We start from the raw sequence: 26700 nt of genomic DNA on the forward strand, positions 1-26700 counted from the left end.
ATTATCCCTAAAGGGCTGGACATTTATTTTGGAAACTGTTGAATAAAATATTTAGTTTAGCTGTTTCTAAATAATTCTCTAAATCCAACGTGGTTCACTTTTAGGCTGAACAGTTTTGTTTGTGCAGCATTTTTCGATGTGAGCCCTTTGGCTGTTTGTCATGCTTGCATTAATAAAGTTTCCTGTTCAAGTGTAAGATGCTCTGTTCCCTAGCAACTGGCCATGTGGTGCTTAGCACGTGACATTTGGTGACCAGGAAGTAGGAAGCAGAAAGAAAACTGCAGTGCATGGAAGAAAATAAACAGCCACTCTGCTAAGAAGAAATGATTTCATTTAATTTAACTAGAAAGATAACGATGACCACTCTTGCTGATAATTAACTGAGCCAGCTACAACTTTAAAAAGGCTGGTGAGTAATCACTGGGGTTTTCGTAATCACTGGGGTTTTCATGACTTTTATGATTCATATTATAAGAACATTCACTGTACATATGTCAGATCTGAAGAGCCGTGCAAAACATTTGCTGGTTGTAAAACATTCTATGTAAGCCTTTTGTTGTTTGTGAATGGACCGACCTTGTGGTGTGGATATTTTATATAGTCTCACCTTTAAATTGTAATCTGCCTTTCACTCTACAGTATTTTCCTACACTACAATTAGCTCATTTAGTGAAGGCTAAACCAACATTTTGCATAGAGCTAATCAGATTCAGAAAGATAGTGATGAATTTGCCTGACAGGTCAAACAAGATGTCAGATAGTTAGTTAGCTAGCTAGCTAGCCAGCCAGTCAGTATTGTACTTGCTATAATTTATCCCTCCCAATGCTGGGAATACATGGTTCTTTTTTGAGCCAGATGGCCCGATAGATAATTTCGGATCGATCATTTTGCTGCTCGATTTGTGATAGAAGTGAATGGAAAAAGATAAGAAAAATGAGCGGAAGATAAGAGAATTGACTGCAGAATCAAGCGGTGAAACGATCGAACGGGAGAATCAAATGGGAGAAACGAACCGTGTATGCCCAGCATAAGACAAAACATTAATGGGAAGTTGAATTTGGAATTTGAAAGTTCATCTTTATGCACAAAAATCACATGTCCTTATGGGACAGTCAGCAGACTGCTTACTCCCAGCTCCCAACAGTCAGTTGGAACCTTGCCCCATTATGTCAGATGGGCACCTCAGTGACTCAAGCCATTCAGCAGGAAGGGGGAAGTAGGAGTTCTGGTGTTTTTTGTACTGAAACCAAACCATCAAGAGCAGTGTTTCCCAGCATGTGTGCCACGACAAATGTATGTGTTGCCACTGATCTGTCTCCCCCTCCTCATCACACCTCTCCACCTTTTTTGAACGCGTCTCTGGTAGCTATTAGTAACAGCCCCTGCTGATTAGCAGCCATCGCTGTGCCAGCAGCAGCCACTGCTGATTAACAGCCATCGCTGTGCCAGCAGCAGCCACTGCTGTGCCAGCAGCAGCCACTGCTGATTAACAGCCATCGCTGTGCCAGCAGCAGCCACTGCTGATTAACAGCCATCGCTGTGCCAGCAGCAGCCACTGCTGATTAACAGCCATCGCTGTGCCAGCAGCAGCCACTGCTGATTAACAGCCATCGCTGTGCCAGCAGTAGCCACTGCTGATTAGCAGCCATCGCTGTGCCAGCAGCAGCCACTGCTGATTAGCAGCCATCGCTGTGCCAGCAGCAGCCACTGCTGATTAGCAGCCATCGCTGTGCCAGCAGCAGCCACTGCTGATTAGCAGCCATCGCTGTGCCAGCAGCAGCCACTGCTGATTAGCAGCCATCGCTGTGCCAGCAGCAGCCACTGCTGATTAGCAGCCATCGCTGTGCCAGCAGCAGCCACTGCTGATTAGCAGCCATCGCTGTGCCAGCAGCAGCCACTGCTGATTAGCAGCCATCGCTGTGCCAGCAGCAGCCACTGCTGATTAGCAGCCATCGCTGTGCCAGCAGCAGCCACTGCTGATTAGCAGCCATCGCTGTGCCAGCAGCAGCCACTGCTGATTAGCAGCCATCGCTGTGCCAGCAGCAGCCACTGCTGATTAGCAGCCATCGCTGTGCCAGCAGCAGCCACTGCTGATTAGCAGCCATCGCTGTGCCAGCAGCAGCCACTGCTGATTAGCAGCCATCGCTGTGCCAGCAGCAGCCACTGCTGTTTAGCAGCCATCGCTGTGCCAGCAGCAGCCACTGCTGATTAGCAGCCATCGCTGTGCCAGCAGCAGCCATCACTGTGTTAGCAGAAGCCACTTCTGATTAGCAGCCACCGCATTTGCTGGATAGTGCAGCAAATGCGGTGGTTAATGGTTTTGCCTCGGACATAGGAGACCTCGGTTCAAATCTCCTCTCTTCCTGTTCAGTAACCTATTCAGCAAGGAGTCCCTGGGCTAGACTTCTTAACACTGCTACTGCCTACTGAGTGTGCCCTAGTGGCTGCAGCTCAAGCGCTTTGAGTCTACCTGGAGAAAAGCACTGTATAAATGTTATTTGTCTTTTATTGTTATTTATTAGCAGCTGCCACTGTGATTAGTAGCAGTAACCATGTTAGTATCTAAAAATGTAAAAAAAATAAATAAAAATAAAATAAAAATAAAATTGGAGTTATCTGTGAACATCAGGCCCACACTGTTGCATACGTCCCAGCTGTATTGGTTTTTATACGAATGTCCTGGCTAGGATGGCACTGTCCGTGGTGCCCCTTCCAATGTCCAGCGATCTCATGCACAGCGGCAAGCGGAAGGATCTGGGTGCAGAGTGGCAGTGTAGTGATCCTAGCCAAATGCCAAGCTAGATGTAATGACTGGCTGGGGTTATGCAGCATGATCCGTACTTGAGCCATATCACCTGGGACTCATTGCATTCAGCTTGGCATGCAGCTGATAGAGCGGTACTCGAACTAAAGAGAGGTGCTCCCTGTGCCAATCTCTGCATGGGGGGTGGACACTAGGCTGCCATGGTAAACTGTATAGAGAAGGAGGAGACCATTAGACTACCAGGGAGCACTGTATAGGGCAGGAGAGACCACTAGACCCCTACACTATATGAGGGAGAGTGAACCCCTAGATCACCTGGGAAAACTACATGGGGATAAGGGGGATCAGTAGACTACCAGAGACTACTGTAAGTGGTAGGAGAAAACCACTAGACTACCAGGAAGAAGTTTATAAGGGGGCTGCCACTAGACTACCAGGAAAAACTTTATAATGAAGCTGCCACTAGACTACCAGGGAATACTATAATTGGGAAGGGGGGACTGCTAGAACACCAGGAAAAACTTTAAAGGACTCCCGAGGGGAAAAGAAAAGGCAATCTTTACTTACCTGGGGCTTCTTCCAGCCCATACATGTCTTCTGAGTCTCGCCGCAGCTCAGGTGCTCCCCACTGTCCCGCTGGCCACCCGCTTCTGCACGTGCGCAGGCTTGCAATCGTGCCCATGTCATCAGGCGCACACTGCGTCTGTGCAGACTAACTGCGCAGGTGCAGTACGCACCCGATGACAGTGCTGCATGTGAAGAAGCACCGACCCGTTTATGGGCGGTCAGCAGGACAGTGGGGAGCACTGGAGCTATGGCGAGAGCCTCAGAAGACATCTGGAGCTGAAAGAAGCTCCAGGTAAGTAAAAATTGCTTTTTCTTTTCAGTCCTTGAGGGCCCATTCACACTTGAAGCGCTTTTCTGAGCGTTTTGCGATTGATTAGTATTTTTTAAAATTGCTCCCATTCACTTTTATTAAAATCGCAGAAAAAATCGTGGAAAAATCACTGCAATTTCACAATCGCTTATACGAAAATCACTGCGATTTTTTTTTCAGCGATTTTAATGAAAGTGAATGGGAGCGATTTTAAAAAAGCTAATCAATCGCAAAACGCTCAGAAAAGCACTTCTTGTGTGAATGGGCCCTTAAAAGTGTACCTTAGTCGAAGTACAAAATTAGATACTTACCTAAAGAGAGGGCAGCCTCAGGATCCTATTGAGGCTTCCCTCTGTATTCTAATGTCCCCCATCACTGACTGACCCTACCCCCCCCCCCCCCCCCCCCCCGCTGATTATTGGCAATGCAGTGTTGCTGATCACATTGTGATTGCGCATGCGCGGCCTTGCTCGTGTGTCTACTGTGCGGCGATGCTGCAAGACTGGAAGGAGCGCTGCCCCGGATCTGGAAGGAAGCCACACTCAGCGAAGGGGGAAATCTGAGTAGCGGGGGAAACCCCAATAGGATCCTGAGAATTTCGGTTTTGATGGATTGCTTTAGGGAGCACAGCACAAAGTTCACTACGAGACTGGCCTGCCGACCGGAGGCTGTTATGTTAGAGGATTTAAGGGGGGGGACCCCTGCTTATTGATGTGAAGATATGCTGAGAATTTAGTTGTTTGGTGCATATGCTGCTGAATGATATGCTGTTGTTGGGGTGGGGGGAAAGCTGCATAATTGTGTGGTGAATATTTCTGCTTAAATATAATCTAAGAAGTGGTTACTGTGGAAAATATCTACCTTGATATGTGCTAGGTATTTGGGGCCTTATTTTTACTTCAAGGAAAAGTTTCTTGTTTTTCTGTGCTGCATGTAAAATTAAGCCATGGCTGAAGGTATGGCAATGGTATGTTTTATTGTCCTACTTTCCTTTAAAAGTGGGGAGGTATGCTAATATATTATTTTGTTTTTTACCAGTTTCTAGTTTGTTCGTTTTTTCCTCTCTCTCTGTGTACCCGTGCTGCACATACGGGTCTGTTCACTGAGTGTTAGCTGTGGATATATATCTCATATCCTCATTTGATCAGCTTTATTTCAAACTTCGCCACATTTAGACCCAGTTTATGTTAGCGCTAAAAAACGGTCTGTTCCTGGATCAGAAGGGAACGGATGCGAATGGATCCAATGTTAACCTATGGATCGTTCACATCCGTCCGTTCGAACGGATCTGTCCCGCACGGTCCGCAACTTTCCTTCTGCAGTAATTTTTCCGGACCGCTGAGCCTAGCGGATCAGAAACAGAAGCTGAAGTGCTGCAGTGCATTGGGGGAACTGATAAAACGGAACGTTTCTTCACACTAGTGAAGAAACTGACCATTCTAAGGTGCAAAGCCCACTTTGGGGGTGGGAGTCTGGGGAGGATGTGGGGAAACAGAATGGAAGCAGCAGAACGGCAACAAAGTGAAAATGGCCGGTGATCAGATCCGTTTTCACAGATCCGTTTGCCACTTAATTGTAAGTGTGAACCGGGCCTTAAAGGGACTCCAAGCACCTCTCATGGGCATGCCTTAAAGTCAGACGACTTCCAGCAAAGTCGTGCTATGACCCCTCTGGAGGAGCCTCTTGCAATGGCCTAGTGTGTCATCTCCTCTTCCCGCTTCATTCATTGATGCACTTCTCTAACAGAGAAGACGGGGTGACCTGGAAGTTATAACATAGCCAAGATGGCAGCTGCGATTTTTAAATTGAAATCAAATGAAAATTATTTGGTGTAGAACACCATCAAATGAAAGAGGAGAGCACAAGCTACAGAAAGGTATGCATCTTTAAGTACTTTGCAGTTCTGGTCGGAGTCTGAAAGGCATGCCCATGAGAGGTGCTCGTCAGAGTCCCTTTAAAGTGAACCTGAGGTGGCTCACTTGCCCGTATTTATACTTACCTGGGACTTCCTCCAGCCCCATGAGCACTGTGGCCTCCCTCGCCATCCTCTTCAGTCCCTCCATTCTCCCGCAATAACTGCGGATAATCTGGTCAGTGGTGGGCTTCTGCACATGCGCACTGCCGCGCACCACTCATCACACTCCCATCTCCTGGAGCGTTCTGCACCTGCGCGCAGAACCCTCCAGGGGACGAGAGCGCAGCAGGGGCGCACATGCAGCCGTGCTGTGCAAGCACAGAAGCCAACAACTGCCGGCGACTGACCGGATTACAGGGAATTGTAGCACAAGGGCAGCGGGACCAAAGAGGACAGCGAGGGTAGCCTTACAGCTCACGGGGCTGGAGGAAGCCCCAGGTAAGTATAAATAAGGGCCATACTATCACAGGTTCACTTTAAATCTGTTTTTATTCCTGATTTTTTTTTTTTATAAATGGAGTTATGGGTCTGTTGCCGAAAGTTAGGCCACAGTAAGGGCTGGTGTTTTGTCTTGTCCAAATTGCTTTTCTGCAGGGGTGCAGAAAAGCATTTGTTGCCTTTCGGTAGCGCTTCCCAGCGATTATCATTTTTCTCCCTTGTAAGGGAACAAGGGATTAAGGTGCTAAACAACCCTGAAAGCAAGCTGTCACCTCACAAGACTTGAAAAATAGGGATCAAAATGTGGCTTTTGTGGAAGCGCCGCAGCCAAAGGTAAACTACGTGCATGTGTCCGTGTGAACCAGAGAAATTGTGTGCTTCTCATTAGACTGTGCTGTCCAATTGATTCTCTTTATTCATATTCCTTAAAGGTTCTAGGCCTCATTTTCAAGTGAATTCAGGTCAACACTTCTCTTTTCAGTTATTTCATGATTATTAGTAGTTTGTCACCCCTTCTCCAGAGGCTTCCCCTGTCCCTCTCTGCCCAACCGTTTCAGCGGTGGAACCCCCGAAGTTCCACAGAGCTCGCCCACACTGCGCAGGTGCAGATGGCTTGCGCCTGTGCAAGAGCACAGAGCCACCGCTTGGACTTTGCGGAAAAAGCAGAGCACCTTTTGCTCTATAATAGTGCATAGATGTGAGCTGTCTGTGCTTGATCAGTCCGGGTGGGATCCTTTGACAAGCCTTTGTTGAAGGGCTTCTCAATGTCTCATTGCTGGAACAGCAAGGAGGAGGGCGAAGGGGTTAATCTCTGGAGCATCCAAATGCTTTTCTTTCCAAAGATAAGTTCCCAAACTGGGACCTTTTCTTTTTCTTCAGGTGTCCTTTAAGAGGTGGTGTTGTGTACATGTGAGACATGCATGGGAGCTAGGACTTCCAGAAATTGAAACAGCTGACTTGGTTCTAGCTCTGTCGCCAAAGGCCTCTGCAGTGGTGCAAAAGCTACCACCAAAATATGCACTAACCCAGTGCTGTGGGCTTTTTTTTTTGTTTTGTTTTGTTTTTTTGTTTGCAGGGCTGTGGAGTCGGTACAAAAATCAACCGACTCCGAATCCTCAGTTTATGAAACCTCCGACTCCAGGTACCCAAAATAGCTCTGACTCCTCGACTCCGACTACTTAGTCTTATACTTACCAGGGCTGTGGATTTTGTATAAAAATCATCTGACTCCCGACTCCGACTCCTCAGTTTATAAAAGCACCGACTCCAACTCCGACTCCAGGTACCCAAAATTGCTCCGACTCATCAACTCCAACTCCACAGCCTTGGTTGGTTGTTGGTTTTTTTTTGTTTTATTTATCTGAAATAAACTCTGGTCAAGGGCATAATTTTTCTACTCACGATGCGTAGATACCGTAGCTGCTGGGGTGTTTGTTCTCTTTAGAAAGTAATGCTGGGAATACACGGTTAGATAATGCGCCAGAATCGAGCCAGCGCAGCCCGGCGGCCGCCCGGATTGATTCCCGCTCGTCCCCGCGGGCACTTCCTTATCAGCGCTTCGTTTTTTGCATTGTCTGCCCGCGGGGGATCGAGCGCGGAATCGATCCGCCGCGGTCATTGGACACGTCGGAAATTATCAATCGAGCCATCAGCGGCTCGATTGATAACAAGAAACTCGCCTTGTATGCCCAGCATATCACAGTTGAGCAGGCTATCTATAGCATTTGAAGGTAATTGCTCATAGTGATATAATTGGTAAATTGCATTGTGTGCAATGCAATTCCACCTGTTTTACAAGTTGTTTCTTTTAAACTGCATCTCATCATCTGTAGGAAGGGAGGCCACTCCTCTCAAATCCTTACTGTCATTCAAGTGTATTTATAATCTCTGGTTACGTAGCCTTGATATTATCAGGCTGAGGATTGAAGGGCCTCTGATCTGCAAATAGAGCCATTCCAGATCTCTAAATCCAAATCCTGCCCCTTTCCGTAAGACAAACAGGAAGGTAATTCAGTATATGAGAAAAAACGATTCTTCCTCTGATTAGTGTGCTTCTTCTATGTTTAATGTATTATGCATTGAACAATAAACTTCTCTCTGCAGCATATAGATGATAATAATGAAATCTATGCATCACCTCTATAATATCAGAGACTGGCTAAAAATGCTAAAACAGCAGCTCTGAAGACACTGGCATAATATCAGTAGTCTAAAAAGTGTCAAAATATAGGAATGTATGTCACTTGGGTTGGTTTACTAAGGCTGAAAAAATCCAGAGAGCATATAAAATACAGCAAACTTGGACTAGATTTTGTTTTTAAAACATGGTGTTTAAACTGGTACTTTGGTAAAAGTTTGGATGGTTGGGCTATATCAGAATGTAGTGGGGTTGTTAAAAAGTTAGTAGAGTAGCAGCTGCTTAGCCGCACTCATCCTGCAATACATTCAGGTTCTCCTAGATTGCTGGTCTTCATATTAGTACAGTGTTGCAGCATCAGCTTGTGGGACAGGATGGCTGTACGTACATCAAGACTTTAAAAAAAAAATCAAAAATCAAAATTGTTTGTTTGTAAGCTCAAACAGCACTTCTTTGCATCCATGGCAACAATACAGACAGCTCACACAATTCTCGCCTTCCTGCATTTGAAGTTATTTTCACCATACAGGTGCTCTTTATATTCTATTTCCACATTTATTTAAACTAGTTATTGCAGCAGCCTGTGACACACCTATTAAGCATTTTATGTTTGGAACCATATGGAATGGCTGCATTTTGTTGTTGTTGTGGATTCATTTTTCTCTTAAAACAGATCTGAACTCAGAACTTCCTCTCTGCTCTATAACGCTATAAGATAGACAACAGCAAAATCGCCTTTCTCCTGCAATAAAGCAGTGGATCTACTTCCTGCTTTCATGGAAGCAGACATGGGGTTAACATCCTGTGTTTACAAATACAGTGGCTTGCAAAAGTATTTGGCCCCCTTAAAGTTTTCCATATTTTGTCACATTACTGCCACAAACATGAATCAATTGTATTGGAATTCCACCTGAAAGACCAATACAAAGTGGTGTACACGTGAGAAGTGGATTAAAAATCGTACATGATTTCAAACATTTTTTACAAATAAACTACAAAGTGGGGTGTGCGTAATTATTCGGCCCCCTGAGTCAACACTTTGAGAATCACCTTTTGTTGCAATTACAGCTGCCAGTCTTTTAGGGTGTGTCTCTACCAGCTTTGCACATCTAGAAACTGAAATCCTTGCCCATTCTTCTTTTCAAAACAGCTCCAGCTCAGTCAGATTAGATGGACAGCGTTTGTGAACAGCAGTTTTCAGATCTTGCCACAGATTTTCGATTGGATTTAGATCTGGAGTATGACTGGGCCATTCTAACACATGGATATGTTTTGTTTCAAACCATTCCATTGTTGCCCAGGCTTTATGTTTAGAGTCATTGTCCTGCTGGAAGGTGAACCTCTGCCCCAGTCAAGTCTTTTGAGGTCTCCAAGAGGTTTTCTTCCAAGTTTGCCCTGTATTTGGCTCCATCCATCTTCCCATCAACTCTGACCAGCTTCCCTGTCCCTGCTGAAGAGATGCACCCCAGAGCATGATGCTGCCACCACCATATTTGACAGTGGGGATGGTGTGTTCAGAGTGATGTGCAGTGTTAGTTTTCCACCACACATAGCGTTTTGCATTTTGGCCAAAAAGTTCCATTTTGGTCTCATCTGACCAGAGCACCTTCTTCCACATGTTTGCTGTGTCCCCCACATGACTTGTGGTAAACTGCAAATGGGACTTCTTATGCTTTTCTGTTAACAATGGCTTTCTTCTTGCCACTCTTCCATAAAGGCCAACTTTGTACAGTGCATGACTAATAGTTGTCTTATGGACAGATTCCCCCACCTGAGCTGTAGACTTCTGCAGTTCGTTCAGAGTCACCATGGGCCTCTTGACTGCATTTCTGATCATCGCTTTCCTTGTTCGGCCTGTGAGTTTAGGTGGACGGCCTTGTCTTGGTAGGTTTACAGTTGTGCCATACTCCCTCCATTTCTGAATGATCGCTTGAACAGTGCTCTGTGGGATGTTCAAGGCTTTGGAAATCTTTTTGTAGCCTAAGCCTGCTTTAAATTTCTCAATAACTTTATCTCTGACCTGTCTTGTGTGTTCTTTGGACTTCATGGTGTTGTTGCTCCCAATATTCTCTTAGACAACCTCTGAGGCCCTCACAGAGCTGCTGTATTTGTACTGACATTAGATTACACACAGGTGCACTCTATTTAGTCATTAGCAGTCATCTATTTAGTCATTAGCAGTCATCAGGCAATGTCTATAGGCAACTTACTTCACTCAGATCAAAGGGGGCCGAATAATTACGCACACCCCACAATGTTTGGAATCATGTATGATTTTCGTTCCACTTCTCATGTGTACACCACTTTGTATTGGTCTTTCATGTGGAATTCCAATCAAATTGATTCATGTTTGTGGCAGTAATGTGACAAAATGTGTAAAACTTCAAGGGGGCCGAATACTTTTGCAAGCCACTGTATCTGCTCTGCTGAGGCAGTCAGCTGACACAGCTGAGAGATGAAATTGCATTTGTGATTAGTCACAGATGAGGGGGAATTGGACAGGCTAAACTCTCTAAATACATACAGGGTGAATTCTCTGTTTTCCTTCTGTCCTGTGCAAGAGTTCAGGTCCACGTATACACAGGTGGAATTTCACTGCAAGTATGATTTCATTTAGATCATATTACTAACAAAACTGTGATGTGTAATTATCTCTCAGGACTTGCAGTGCATTAATACTTCCAAAAGCAGACTGATAATTACACTGCAAATTGATTTATGTGCTTATTCTACGTGCACATGCTAGATTTGCATTGTTTGAGATTATTATTTACCACTTTCACAGGCAAAAAAAAAATCAACAGTAAACCTGTTCCTTGACATTTAGTGATCTTTTGTGACAGATTTGATAAATATCTTACATGGCTCTTCCTCCTGCAGAGTACCCAGAAAAGGGTTAAGGTGAAATGGGACCCAAGGCAAAGTACTAGCCTTCACTTCCTCTATAGTCTTTTTGTTATGTTAACGTTGGAGAGTCAAGACAAGACACAGAACATTTATATCTTCTCCTGATGGACTAAAAGCACTAGAGCTCCAGACACAAGGCCGTAGCAGTGTTAGGGAGTCTTGCCCAAGGTCTCCTCACTGAATAGGTGCTGGCTTACTGAGCAGGAAGAGCTGAGATTTGAGCCCTGGGGCCATAAGCCTATTACTTTTTTCTCCTGGGTTTCCTCCTTGGGGATACATTTCCATCTTCAATTTATATTAACTTTTTAGCACTTTGCAATGCAAAAGGTACCAAACCGTTGGTGAAAAAGTACCATAAAAATTTATTTTGAGTATTTGTTTTCTTGCTGATGATTTAAAAGGCATTTTATTGGCAAGTTTGAAAATTTCACCTAGGAGAAAATCCAGGTGAAGAAAGTGGACTGCATATGGGCCCTGGTCTCCTGTCTCAGGCAGAGTGATTCTCATTGAGGGGAACAAGAATCGCATTGCAATTGTGGCCAAAATGCTGCATGTGGTGTGATTGTGATTCATACAAATCGTAAATGCTGCAGTGAGAATGATCTCAGAGGGATACATTGTTACAGTCCTTTGTTTATTGCTGGTGATGAGCAAAAATCTGAATCGTTCCTAAAAAGTGTATGTAGAGCTGTATGTAGAATCCTGAGGAGAGATCTGATGTGTTACTTGTTACTCAGGCTGAGAAAGGTCCAAAAGCCTTCTTATGCTGGGAATACACGGTTCGTTTCTGGCGCTCGATTCTGCAGTCGATTCTCTTATCTTCCACTCGTTTTTCTTATCTTTTTCCATTCACTTCTATCAGAAATCAAGCGATGAAAGGATCGAAAGGGAGATCGGACATGTCGGAAATTATCTATTGAACCATCTAATTGTAATGCTGGGGGGTCATACTTTCTGACCACCCAGCACAACAAGGCTAAGAGCTGGATAATGGAAGAGGTTACACACTGCAGCTCTGGGCTTCCGATATCGCTACAAATAAAACACAATGGCAGCGCAGTGCGATGTTGCGCTGCCTTAGTTCACACAGTACTGCCTTAGCGATAGCAAGCATTCAGACAGGTACAAGACAGGACTATAGATTGGAGCGTAACTAGTAGAAACCGCAGCTCACAGTCACGTCCACAGAAGCAGAGCAAGCTGGCTAACAACAGTCACCAGAAAGCATCCACCCAGGCAAGACTACAGGATAGAACATAACTAATAGCAACTGCGGCCTATAGTTACGTTCCCAGAAACTAGAGTAGCAGGAATACTACCAGTCACCAACGTGGTGATGGCAGAATCCAAGCTATCTGGATAATAGACTTCACTGATCCACCGCGAATGCAGCGAACGTCCATCAAGCATGGAACTAGGCAATACACGATAATAAGAAAAATAACAAACGGCTCAACTAACGGATAAATATATATTAGCAAGTCTGCATATATATTTATCAAGAACTAGCTAAAGCACAAGTAATAAGGTTGGATAGAACTACAAAAACGGAACTATACAGAGTAACAAGGTGCCCAGCAGATCAGCGTACTGACCACTATGACGGGCGAAGTATGAAATGGGAGGCAGACTTTTATGCTGGCATCAGCCAATGGATGCAGGTATGCAAATCTCCACACAGCTGAATGGTAATCACTCAATCCTGAGCTGGCTTGATTACCATTTGCTAGTTGGCTGTGAATGCAAAGGACTCCCATAAGAAATACATGCAGTATTATGTAACAACATGCATGCAGGAAATCCAGGGCTATCTGGCCGCAGCTCAGCTTTAGTAAGCCATTGGTGGAATGATGACAGCATCCTGAGCTGCCCAGAACTGCAGAGCAATTACAAATGACAATGAGACCCATTGCAAATGCACAACCGAATGCAAGCAGATAAGACAGAACTGTCCGTTTGCTGCACTACTGCAACGGACAGTATACGCTACAGGAGGGATCCTTACACTAATCACCTCAAAAACGAACGTGTATTCCCAGCATAAAGGTTCTAAACTAATCAAGGGTATGGACAGATGCACTCACAGTGTGGAATATGTGAACTAAGTTTCCCATGTAATCACATGCCTGCAAATCTCAGCAGACAGGCGCCCGATGGGCATTAAAATGTATTGCCTGCACCTAATTCAGTATGGATGGTGCCTTAAGAATTCCTGTCCTGGCTTCTGGATTTGAGAGACTGACTCCTGAATTCCATTTTAATGTGTCTATCCCTGATGTAGGTGGTTACTTAGATTTCATTGTACTACAAGCTGTGCAAAATATGTGTATTTGAAGTGTACCTCTACCCTAATTATGCTTTTTTCTATCTAAAGCCATTTTTCTGCTAACTAGATAATAGTTTTAGACCATATCCTGCTAATCTATATTCCTCTGTTTAGTTTAGGTATCCTCTGTCCCAAAAAACGGTGTTATCTTTGTTTGGTTTTGGCCTTTTTTAACATTATGTATAGTCTTCACATCTCAAAAGCTTCTGGTCAAACCCCTCCAATATAGCAGCAGTAAGATGGGGGTGCTGGGCAGAATAGCCACACTCTCCAGTAATATAAGCAAAAGCAGATCCATACAGCTCCAGTAAGAAGCTTTTTGTGCTGGGATGACTCCAAAACTGTCATCTCACCCATCTCTAAGGGCAAAACCTGCCTTTTGCTCACCACCATACATGAGGTGACGGAGCAGTGCTTTTCAGCACTGCTAGATTTGGGTGCAGCTGGCGCCTCCATAGACTTCAATAGGAATCACTCTTATTGAAGCGCTCAGTGAGTAACGTCGGCTTCGTCAGAAGACGGAGCCGAGGTTGCTTACAAACATAATAATTCGGCCTCCAGCAATCGCTGGAAGCCGAATTATTTCATTCTCCCACTATCCATGGCGGCCTGGAGGGGGAATAGTAATTAAATCAGCCCGGACTTGTGCAGAAGCAGGATCAGCCATATACCAGCTGAATCCTGTGCCCAAGTCTACCGGCGCTGATTTCAAATGTACTCTGAGGTGAGAACAAAGTCTCCCATAAAATATTGAATTTCTTCTGTCTTATGTCTCCAGAGGGATACATTTCTTCCGCACATTGAATAACTTTCTAGACCTTTCCTCCTTTGATTGCAAAGTGTAGAGTGGTTCCATTTTGAACTACACTTCTAGTTCCTTGAGGGAGTGGAAGGATGGTGGCTTGGATCTGAGCCATTGACTAAAAATAACCCTTCTCACTGTGAACAAGATTATGTTATAGGGGGATTGCTGCTTTGTATAATCAATGTTTTGTGGGACAGAGTAATGAAACAGGCATAAATACTTTTGTCTCATTATCTGCTTTCCACATAGTACATTGCTATAACAATCACTCTAAAGGTGGCCATACACTGGCCCGATTTGCGGCCGTTTCGACAGCAGATTCGATCCTGGGATCGAATCTGCTGCCAATCGTTCGCGCTAAATGCACCCGCCGATCCGATTTCCTCCCGAAATCGGATCGGTCCGTCGATCGCGCCGTGCGGGAAATTACCCTCAAACGCCCGCGGGTAGGGTGCGCGTCGCTAGCGGCGGCCGATCCGATCAGGTATACATTACCTGACGCTGGCTCCCGGGCGTCTTCTCCACGCTGCACCGCTCTGTTCCGGCTCCATCCCGGCGCTTCCCGTGTCACTGCAGTGACCAAGAAGTTCAAATAAAGGGCGCTCTATTTGAACTTCCTGGTCACGGAGTGACACAGGAAGCGCCGGGATGGAGCAAGAACAGAGCGGTGCGGTGCAGCGCGGAGAAGACGCCCGGGAGCCAGCTTCAGGTAATGTATACGGGGGGGGGGGGGGGGGGGTGTCACAGGCGGCAGGAGCAGCTCAACAGATTGTGATCGGTTTCAGGCTGAAATCGATTCACAATCTGTTTGCAGTAAAGGCAGCCATACGATCCCTCTCTGATCAGATTCGATCAGATAGGGATCTGTCAGCTGGTCGGTAATGGCAAATCGACTAGTGTATGGCTACCTTAACCCAGAATTCTTTTATCATCAGGCAATACCTGATACCGTGGCTGGACAGTGTACAAAATACCAGACTGTGGCTGGATAGTGTACTGGTTAAGGGCTCTGCCTCTGACACAGGAGACTAGGGTTCGAGTCTTCCTATTCAGAAGCTAGCACCTATTCAGTAAGGAGTTGTTGGGCTAGTTTCCCTAACACTGCTACTGCTTACTGAATGCACCCTAGTGGCTGCAGCTTAAAGGAGTTCTGTGTGGGGGTGCTGCGGGTAAAAACAGAAACTTACCTCGGGCTTCTATCAGCCCCCTGTAGCAGTCATGTCCCACGCCGTCCTCCTCCGATCTGTCATTCCCCGCCGCCGGCACCGGGCAATTGTTCGTCTAACGCAGATGAACAATGCGTGCTCCCGTTCGCGTCATCAGAAGCTTACTGCGCAGGCACAGTATGAAGGATTGCTTGTACTGCACCTGCGCAGTATGCTTACGATAACGTGAGCGAGAGCTAGCAGGCGCGCGGCCATGGCCGTGCAGCCGCAGTTAGAAAGCATGCTGCGCTAGACTGGAGCCAGCGGCGGAGAACGGTGGATCTGAGGAGGACAGCGTCGGACATTACTGCTTCAGGGGGCTGATAGAAGCCCCAGGTAAGTGTCTGTTTTTACTCGCAGCACCTCCACACAGAACCCCTTTAAGCATTTTGAGTCCACCATGAGAAAAGCACAATATAAATGTTATTTTTCTTGTTTTGCCTTGTCAGATACAGTGCATCAGACACGCTTCAGCTTGGGGCAGAATGGAGAGTAGTGAGCTGGAGGATGTTATATCCGATATTAAAAGCAAATTTTCCTTTATGTATAAACAGGAGGTGTGACATTCTCTTTCTTTAATTACTTATTATTGCACAGAAATGGCAACGCGTTTTGTGGGGTTTACCTGCTTCAATGGCATCCACAAAAAAGTGTTATGTGGCTTCTAGTAAAACAATACAAGCACCTCCAAGATAAGTAAGATCAAAAATCTCTGTTACTGAAATGCAGTAAAAGAGAAATGAGCCTCCCACAAAAGGCTAACGCATTTCAAACCTTATGAGGTCCTTAAGCTGGCCATACACTAGGCCGATTCCCGCCAGATCGACAGCAGATTCGATCACTGGGATCGAATCTGCTGTCACATCGTTCCCGCTGCACGCTGAATTTCGATCCATTTCGTCCGATCCCGTCGATCGCTCCGTGCGGAAAATTACCGCCGATCGCCCGCGGGTAGGGAGCGCGTCGCTAGCGGCGTTCGAGTGCCCGACGACCGACGCAATAGAGCCCGCATACATTACCTGCTCCGCCGGCACGACTGTCCCCGGTCGCCGCTGCTACGTCTCCGCTCTGGTCTGTTCTCCGGTCCGGCATACTTCACTTCTTCTAGCCCGGCAGGAAGTTTAAACAGTAGAGGGCGCTCTACTGTTTAAACTTCCTGCCGGGCAGGAAGAAGTAAAGCATGCCGGACCTGGAGACCAGAGCGGAGACAGAGCAGCGGTGACCAGGGACAGTCGTGCCGGTGGAGCAGGTAATGTATGCGAGGGGGGGGAGCGGCGGCAGCACCACCACCACAACAGATTGTGAACGGTTTCAGGCTGAAATCGGTTCACAATCTGTTTGCAGTAAAGGTAGCCATACGATCCCTCTCTGATCAGATTCGATCAGAGAGGGATCTATCTGTTGGTCGAATCTGATGGCAAATCGACCAGTGTATGGCTACCTTTACAGTTTATGGGGCACTTGTCTTTGTTGATTTTACTTGTGCAAATGTACTTTTGCTTATACGTCTATTAATTCTTCTTTACAACATTGCTACAATTTTAAGGTCTTGACACAGAATGTTGATCAGATAGAGGTTTGGACTTAGACTAAGCAATCGCAATACCTTAATGCATATTTGTGACATTAAAAAAGAAGGTTTAACTCTTACCTAAGTAGTGGGTAGCCTCTGGATAGAGGCCTTACTGATCATTCTCAACCCCACCACTGCTGCCCGGGATCCTCTTGTTCTTTGAGGCTGTGCTTCCTTCCCATACGAGAGAGGCTGTGTTGCACATGTGCGAGTACAGGCAGTACCTGCGCAGTAGCACAAAGCCACTCATGCACAGAGGAAAAAGCTATGCATGAGTGATGTTGTGCAACTCAAAAGTTGGTTGTTTGATTGAAAGCTCTGTTATTGCGTTTCTTCAGTATTCAGTTTAAATTGCTGTGTGTGCACTTTGCGAAAATTCAGTGGGTTTTGGGTTGCAGTTTCGCTACTGGCACCATCACTGCCCTAGTGTATGCGTACCTAAGCTGTAAACTATTATAATGACTATAGTTAATACTGCAAGATACATGGAAATACCAGTTTCCAGAGTGACCCTAAAGCAAACTCTATTTTCTTCTCCCCTCTGGTTTCCTGGCTTTGGCTGCAGTAATCCTCTGTCGGATCTTGGTTTAAGGGGCTTCATTTGCTTTGCAAGTTGTATTGCTTCTCTTTATTATGGCTGCTATGGCAGAACAGGTGCAGCAGGCACTGTTAGTAGTATATTTTCAGTTGTAAAACACAATTCAATTTGGAGAAAAAGCTCTCCAAATATCCCCAGAGGATACTTTCTATAGGGTTGATTGCCTTTCTGCACGTCTCCAATTATTCTCCAGTAAGGAGCAGATGTTGACTGGAACCCAATTCCCATTCTTAATGCTGAGCTCCTGTAGTACAGCCATTTAACTACATGTTGAGAACAATAAGAATACTCTACTGGTTATCATTACCTTTTGATATAGAAGACCTGAGCTTGAATCCTGACTATAAACCAGTACCTAACCAGTGAGCACAATATGGTCACGCTCATACATAGGAGGGTGCAGGGCCTCAAAATCATATACGACATGCCTTTGTCAAATACGCTTAGAGGGACCCTGCGCTAGAACGGTGGATCACAGGGCGATCGGGGGACACCCCTAGACTATCCAGAGGCCTCCCTCTAGCAAGGTAAATATCTAACTTTTTTTTTTCTCTGTTTAAAGTCACATGTATGCTTTACATCTTTTATTTTACAGCCATTATGTTGTAGATTTGCCGTTGTGCATGGTGGCCTGTTATATGACCTAGTTTCAACTAAGCTTTAGCTGTCACACAGATGGCCTGAGAGTTGACTCTAGATACTTTGGTATTCAGTGTAGTTCACACTCTACTCAAAAACTGCAAGGTGTCCAGGTCCTTTCACTCCAGAACCAGCCCAAATCATCACCCTTCCACCACCTTGCTTGTCAGTTGCTATGAGGTGTTCATCTCCACCTTGGTCTCATCTGTCTGAAGAACATTGTTCCGGGCACCTTGTGGATTGTTTAGATGCCTGTTTGCAAACCTATGTCATTTTTAAAGAGAAGATTCCTTGTTTTGAAATGACAATCAGACGGCAGCATATCAGCATCGATCTCTGCCACATTCACTCATTATGATCGAATCTGCGGGATATTCATGTAAAGTATGGGCACCTTTAGGGCCCATTCACACTGGGGCGATTAACGAGTGATTCCTGCTAATCGCCGAAGCACTAGCACTTTTTAAAGCGCTAGCGCAATTGTAACCCTGTGGCAGTGTACTCACTGCCACGATTGTCGCCAATCACGGGCATTTCATGATTAACGGCAATCGTAAAACGTGCTGCCTGCAGTATTTTTTCGTGATTCTGAAGCGATCGCAATACAGTGCTTATGAAAGCGCTGATCGCGATGGTTGTAAATCGCGAGAGTGTGCAGTGCTTTTACCGCGCTAATCGCAGTCAAATCACCCACCTAAGACGTTTTGCCACATTCAGGTGTGAATGGGCCCACAGGCTGTGTTCCCACTAGAGCAGAGAATGGACATTCTGGGCTCAAACCCACTAGCAGCATTTTCTAATCGCTAGTGATTTGAAAAAGCTCTTGCTAATGCAACGCTATGAGGGATTTTTATAAAATCACATCGCTCAAGTGCAGGGTTGTCAAACTCAAATAGACGGAGGGCCGAAATTGAAAAAATTTAGACCAGGTCGAGGGCCAACAGTCATATTTAACCCTCCCCTCCCCATTTAGAATGATCACACAGCACCTGACAATTTGCACCGCATGCTATAGCCGCGGTGGAAAAAAAACCCCTAGTATAGGTAAGTAGGTAGGCAGGTATAGGTGCCCCGAGTATAGGTAGCAAGGTATAGGTTAGCTAGGTAGGTCCTCCCAGTATAGGTTAGTCAGGCATTGGTGACCCAGTATACAGTATGTTAGCTAGGTAAATGCCCCCAGTATAGGTTAGCTAATACCCCCAGTATAGGTTAGCTAGGTAGGTGCCCAGTATAGGTTAGGTAAATGCCCCCAGTAGGTAGCCAGCCTTAGCCTCCCCCTCCTTTTCCAGCCCCCGCTCCTTTACCTCCTGGAGTCGGCGGCCCATCCTGCACTGAAGTCCGCTCCCCTGATCCTCTTCGCCATCGGGCATGCAGCACAGGCATCAGTAGTAACGCGAAGACAGAAGAGCGGCTCCACAGATAATGTTGCCTATACAGGAAGTAAGTACTTCCTGTATACGCGCCTATTAAATTGGAGCCGCTCTGCTGTCTTCCCGTCACAGCTGAATCCTGTGCTGCATGCCCGATGGCGAAGAGGATCAGGGGAGCGGACTTCGGTGCAGGATGGGCCGCCGACTCCAGGAGGTAAACAAGCGGAGGCCAAGGAGGAAGAGAACCCTGCTCCAGAGGCATCCAGAGGTGGAGCAAGGGAGAGATAGAGCGTAGCCACGCTCTATCACTAGTACAGAAAAGCGCTCCTAGTGGGTTCCAGGCCTTATTGTCCATTCTCCGCTCATCGCTAAATGGACATTGAACAGGTCCTATTTTTATAAATAGGAACAGTTCACACTTGTTACTCTGCATTTGAATCATGAGATCCGTTGCACTAAGCGGACCCCACGTCTGTGCAGTTCGCAATAATCCCGAGCAGGCGGATGCGTCTGCATCTGCCCCAGGCTACACCAATCACCCCTGCTCTCTCCCTGTATACAGGGATGTAACATGGGGATCCCCATTGGGCTGCAAAAGAAAGACTTTTTTTTGGGAGGGGGGGGGGGGAGGATTCCATGTGAAAGACCAATACAAAGTGGTGTACATGTGAGAGGTGGATCGAAAATCATACATCATTCCAAACATTTTTTACAAATAAATAACTGCAAAGTGGGGTGTGCGTAATTATTCGGCCCCCTTTGATTTGAGTGCAGTCAGTTGCCTATAGACATTGCCTGATGAGTGCTAATGACTAAATAGAGTGCACCTGTGTGTAATCTAATGTCAGTACAAATACAGCTGCTCTGCGAGGGCCTCAGAGGTTGTCTAAGAGAATATTGGGAGCAACAACACCATGAAGTCCAAAGAACACACAAGACAGGTCCAAGACAGGTCAGGGATCAAGTTATTGAGAAATTTAAAGCAGGCTTAGGCTACAAAAAGATTTCCAAAGCCTTGAACATCCCAAGAAGCACTGTTCAAGCGATCATTCAGAAATGGAAGGAGTATGGCACAACTGTAAACCTACCAAGACAAGGCCATCCATCTAAACTCACAGGCCGAACAAGGAAAGCGCTGATCAGAAATGCAGTCAAGAGGCCCATGGTGACTCTGAACGAGCTGCAGAGATCTACAGCTCAGGTGGGAGACTCTGTCCATAGGACAACTATTAGTCATGCACTGTACAAAGTTGGCCTTTATGGAAGAGTGGCAAGAAGAAAGGCATGGTTAACAGAAAGCATAAGAAGTCCTGTTTGCAGTTTGCCACAAGCCATGTGGGGGACACATCAACCATGTGGAAGAAGGTGCTCTGGTCAGATGAGACCAAAATGGAACTTTTTGTCCAAAATGCAAAACGCTATGTGTGGCAGAAAACTAACACTGCACATCACTCTGAACACACCATCCCCACTGTCAAATATGGTGGTGGCAGCATCATGCTCGGGCAAGATCTGAAAACTGCTGTTCACAAACGCTGTCCATCTAATCTGACTGAGCTGGAGCTGTTTTGCAAAGAAGAATGGGCAAGGATTTCAGTCTCTAGATGTGCAAAGCTGGTAGAGACATACCCTAAAAGACTGGCAGCTGTAATTGCAGCAAAAGGTGGTTCTACAAAGTATTGACTCAGGGGGCTGAATAATTACGCACACCTCACTTTGCAGTTATTTATTTGTAAAAAATGCTTGGAATGATGTATGATTTTCGATCCACTTCTCACATGTACACCACTTTGTATTGGTCTTTCACATGGAATTCCAATAAAATTGATGCATGTTTGTGGCAGTAATGTGACAAAATGTGGAAAACTTCAAGGAGGCCGAATACTTTTGCAACCCACTGTATATGGTAATTTTTAAGGCGGGTGCACACACGCTATTCCCATCAGGGCTCAATCCATAGGTCAGCCGTTCTGTCTTCAATCTCATATAGTGTGCTCTTAGGCTACAGGCAAGCGTCACTTTCTGATGCTATTGGGAGAGGAGGATGGGCAATGGCAGGTGCATGATGGAAGGGGTTCTAGGGTAAGGAGCTAAGCAATGTGCTTGGGGGTCACTCTTGTTTAAAATTCCGGCATCTGTTGAAGGAAATAACTTACTCAATGAGGCTTCTCCAATTCTTGCCAATGAAAATGAAATCTTTATTTACTCAGCTGAGGACCCTTTTATATACCAGCATTTATTAAAGCAAAAACAGGCTAGCTGCAGCCTGGCCAGTTACAAAAAGGGTGCAGCTTTCCTTCCTCTGTTGGTCTTTATACCCCAGTTAACATGCTAATATATTCCTCCCTCCAAACAGTCTGTCATCCCATAAGTCCAATGAGCAATGTCCAAAGGAGACTGGACTTCTTCTTTGGGCGGGTTTTCCCTGTGTCTTTCAAGAAACTTCCTGTATTTTAGCTTTCACTTTCAGGCTGACTTTCGTTTCACTGGAAATGGAACTGTGGTGGAGTTTCGTTATGACCTCTAGTCAGTGATCAGCAAAGACAAATCCGCCCATGGAAATCTGGTTCAGGCCTCTTGCACACTGCAAGTGATTCCGATTCAGTTTCCGCTTTTTAATCAGTTTTTACATCCGATTCAGATTCCGATTTGCAGTGTGCAGGGAGCAAACTGCAAATCGGAATCTGAATCGGATGTAAAAACTGATTAAAAAGCGGAATCTGAATCTGAATCGCTTGCAGTGTGCAAGAGGCCTCAAACTGCCCTTCGCAAAGAATTCCTTCTCTGTGCCTGGTACGACAGACACCTCCCTGTCGTTCTGGAATAGAGAGGCTTTAAAACAGTAACTGTATTCTTCATACACATTAATTTTGGTTACATTGTGTGATTCCTAAAACAATACTATGATCATATTCTTAAAGTGTCACTCTAACACACTTCTGATTACATGAATGTGGCTCTTATAGCCACCTGAGAATATAAAAGATATATCATGAGATTAATTATAAATCTTAAATTCTTTCCACACATCCTAGATCCTTCAGGGCCCTTTCGCACTGGCAGGGTTATGCAGTCCATGGGGCTTTTCACACCGCACTTTGATTGGCCCAATAGGCTGCCTGTCACTTGACTTGACAGGCAGCCTATTGGGCCTATCAAAGTGCGGGGATAATGTCCCTTAAAGTGATTGGACCTGCAGGGGCTCAGGGCAGGACAAGTGGAGATCTCGTCATTGCCAATTAGCAGGCATAAGTCTCGTAGCACTCACTATGTTACTCTGATAAGACATGTTAACTCTGATAAGGCACGTTAACTCTGATAAGACATACTATTTGTTATAGTGAATCAACCCCAATGTCTTTTATAAAAGGTTATATAAATATAAGTAGATGCATTTCCACTTGACTGCTCTAGAATACACTGACAAATACAATGTCCCTTGTGTGTGAGCTGTAAAATCAGGATTTGTTATATGGAATCCTCAAATACTTTTATTACCAAACCAGCCTTTACAATTTGATGTGAACTTGCTTCTAGTGAATCTGCAGAGGAAATTGAGCCCACAGCCATATAAATATTACACAAAGATTATTTTTATGAGAGGAACAATTTATTCTTTGTGGCAAACGTAAACCTCTGGTAATCAGAAAATTATGTGATGATTGTCATAAATAGGAATGACTCTTTTAAATATCAGTGTGAACAACTTTAGAGGCTCTATTTTCCTGGGTGACAAGAATTGCCTGTAACTTTAGAAGATGTAAGAAGCTGGGAGCTCAGTGCAAGGCAGCTACCTATTAAATCATCTAATTCTATCCTACAGTGAGGGATATGTAATCCAAAGCTGTGACTCCTGCTTGCCATTCATCAAGGACGAGCTGATGATATCATGTTGTAGGAGGACTTTGATCAGAGAATTGGCACCTTCAGCTCAGTCAGGTCCGGTTAAACATCCCAGCCACGTAGAGAGTTCACTCATGATAAGAGAATGAATTGGGCTGAGAAAATTGTAGGCCTGGTAAAAACAAATACTAGAGTAAACAGCATTACCTCATTAGAGGCAGAGAAGGAGATTATAGCTACTGAATGCCTGAGTTATGTTTCTTATTTTGCTATCAGATAAGCAATAACTGATAACATTTAAAGCGAACCTGAACTCAGAACTTCCTCTCTGCTCTAAAGGGGCCCATACACCTAAAGATTTTCCTGCTGATATACAGCAGATTCGATCACTGTGATTGAATCTGCTGTGAAATCATTGCGCAAATGCTGACAGAACGATCGACTTCCGTCCGAAATCAATTATTCCCGTCGATGCGTCCGTGCGGAAGATTTTTCTCGATTGCCGGCGGGTCGGGAGTGTCGATAGCGGTGTTCGAATGCCCGCCGACTAACGCTAGCGGCAATCAGGGCTGTGGAGTCGGAGTCGTGGAGTCTGGCAATTTTGGGTGCCTGGAGTCGGGAAAAAATGCACCGACTCCGATTCCTAATGAATTTTTAACTGTAATTAAAATAGAAAATATGATAAAATGTTCTATTTCTCACATAATAGTCATTAAAAATAATGTATATATACAGTATATAAACAGTAATAGCTGTGCTTAGTCCACAAAAATGAAATAAACCAATCAAAATTAGTTACTTGTGCTGCTTCAATAAAGCAGTCCCCGTATTTTTAAGGTCAGATATACATATCTGATTGTGACTGTATATATGATGTGTACACAGGAATCTCTTATATATACTAAATAACATCTATGCTGTAAGAATAAAGCCTGATGTGTAGCTGTGTCACTAATAGAGATGGTCAACGAGATGGAAATAATTCCGCATTGATGCTGATTTATGCAAATGTATGCACTCCCTTTGCTGATCAAGTCAAATAATTTGATATGTTGTTAAAATTTGGTTTGGTGACTACAAATTAAAGGGTAACTGAGACGGATGAAAAGTAAAGTTTTATACATACCTGGGGCTTCCTCCAGCCCCCTTCAGGCTAATCAGTCTCTTGCTGTCCTCCACCACCCGGATCTTCTGCTATGAGTCCTGGTAATTCAGTCAGTCAGCGCAGTCCGGCCGCATGCCGCTCCCACAGCCAGGAACATTCTGCACCTGCGCAATAGTGCTGCACAGGTGTAGTATGATCCTGGCGGCGGAGTGTGTGCATGCGCACTACGCCTGACTGGCTCAAGTACCTGGACTCATAGCAGAAGATCCAGGTGGTGGAGGAGGACAACGAGGGACTGATTATCCTGAAGGCGGCTGGAGGAAGCCCCAGGTATGTATAAAACTTTAATTTCATCTGTCTCAGGTTTACTTTGTTACACAGTAGTACTATACGCTACATATGCACTCCCCACAGAGCTGCAGGGAATCCACTGAGAATGCTGTGCACATTGAACACAGAGGTGTTGTCTGTTTACAATCTCCTCATTCCCCTGCAGAGTACCTGCACATCACTCTTACATGTACCCACACTTACATTGCCTAGGGCCTGATAGATGTTCTTTGTTCCGGTTTGTACCTTTTACAAGTACTCTTACCAAGGACTAGTTTTAGTCTAAAGGGAATAAATATAGCAGTCTAGATATCCTTCTCACTTCAGTTGTCTTGTAAAATTCCTAAGCGTTGGCAGTTAAGAGACGAATTTCATGTTACATACTTTTAATCAACAAAATTGGAATATGCAAATTAGAGGAGTCTGAGTCGTGGAGTCGGAGTCGGTGGAATCCTAAACTGAGGAGTCGGTGGATTTTTGGACCGACTCCACAGCCCTGGCGGCAATACATTACCTGCTCCAGGCGGCGCCTATCCCCGCTGTCACGATGTCTTATTCTCCGCTGGGTTCCGTGTTCTGTTCCGGATGCCTTCACTTCCTGTCCTGGCAGGAAGTTTAAACAGTAGAGCGCCCTCTACTGTTTAAACTTCCCCGGACAGAAAGAAGTGAAGGCAGCCGGACCGGAACGCGGAACCCAGCGGAGAAGAAGACATCTGTGACAGCGGGGACTTGCGCCGGCCGGAGCAGGCGGGGGGAAGGCAGCTGCAGCACCACCACAGATTGTGATCGGTTTCAGGCTGAAATCGATTCACAATCTGTTTGCAGTAAAGGAGCCATACGATCCCTCTCTGATCAGATTCGAGCAGAGAGGGATCTATCTGTTGGTCGAATCTGATGGCAAATCGACCAGTGTATGGCTACCTTTAAAGATACACAACAGCATAATAACCTTTAAAGCAAAACATTTCTTTGTTACAGCTGATACAAATCCTTCAATACATCTGCAGTGTGTCTGTCTTGCTTTCATGGAAGCAGACAAAGGGTTAACATCCCGTGTTTACTAATAAGCTGCTCTGCCAAGGCTGCTGAGATTCCTGAGCTAACACAGCTGAGAGATCAAATTACAGTTGTGATTATTCATGGATGAGAGTTAATTACAAAGGCTAAACTCCCTAAATACTTAGTGTCTTTCTCTCTGTTTTCCTTCTGTCCCGTGCAAGCGTCCAGAACCACTTTAACATCAGAAAGTACCTGATACAGATATACTATGATTTGTTGACTGCTGGTATGAATCTCAGAAAGGGGCCTTGTTGAGGGGTCCTGTGTTGTGTTGCTGTACCTGGGCTCAAACTGATAATGTTTCAACCATAAACTCTGTCACTTGTGTGTTCCTCTGGATGAGCTGTGTGCTGTGCTTTTTTACTGCTTACAATGATGCACATTTGAAGCTCTTGAAGGCCACACAAAATGGCAACGAGGCCCGCATTCAGCCCCAGGGCCTTGAGCTTGGCACATGTGTTCTATAGGTTTGTTTGCCTTTCAACAAATTTTCTATCACCCTCAACTAACAGCAGATGTTGAACCCATTCCCATTGATGCTGATTTCCTGTAGTACAGCCATTTAAAGAGACTCTGAAGTCTCCCTGAAATGAGGTTTGTAAACTAAAAGTTTGAGGTGATTGAGGGAGTTTTCAGCCGCGGTTCTGCTGCGTTTTAAGAGAGACTATAATGTTAATGAGGTTTTTAAAATAAAAACCTCATTTTAGGGAGACTTCAGAGTCTCTTTAACAAAATATTGTGAACAATACGAATACTCAGTATATTACATCGCCTTTGATATAGAAGACCAGGGCTTGAATCCTGGTGA

At 45.2% G+C, this 26700-nt stretch overlaps 1 protein-coding gene across 1 annotated transcript in view; it reads left to right on the plus strand.

The window, feature by feature from the left end:
* Positions 1-232: 232 nt before the first annotated feature.
* PIGC (phosphatidylinositol glycan anchor biosynthesis class C) overlaps positions 233-26700 on the plus strand; it is an 81953-nt gene continuing 55485 nt past the window's right edge. Inside the window, exon 1 of the mRNA XM_068239896.1 lies at positions 233-409. The gene's annotated coding sequence lies outside the window, so the exon portion shown is untranslated. The remainder of the gene's footprint in view (positions 410-26700) is intronic.

The sequence above is a fragment of the Hyperolius riggenbachi genome, chromosome 6 (assembly GCF_040937935.1).
Source record: "Hyperolius riggenbachi isolate aHypRig1 chromosome 6, aHypRig1.pri, whole genome shotgun sequence".
Taxonomy (NCBI): Eukaryota; Metazoa; Chordata; class Amphibia; order Anura; family Hyperoliidae; genus Hyperolius; species Hyperolius riggenbachi.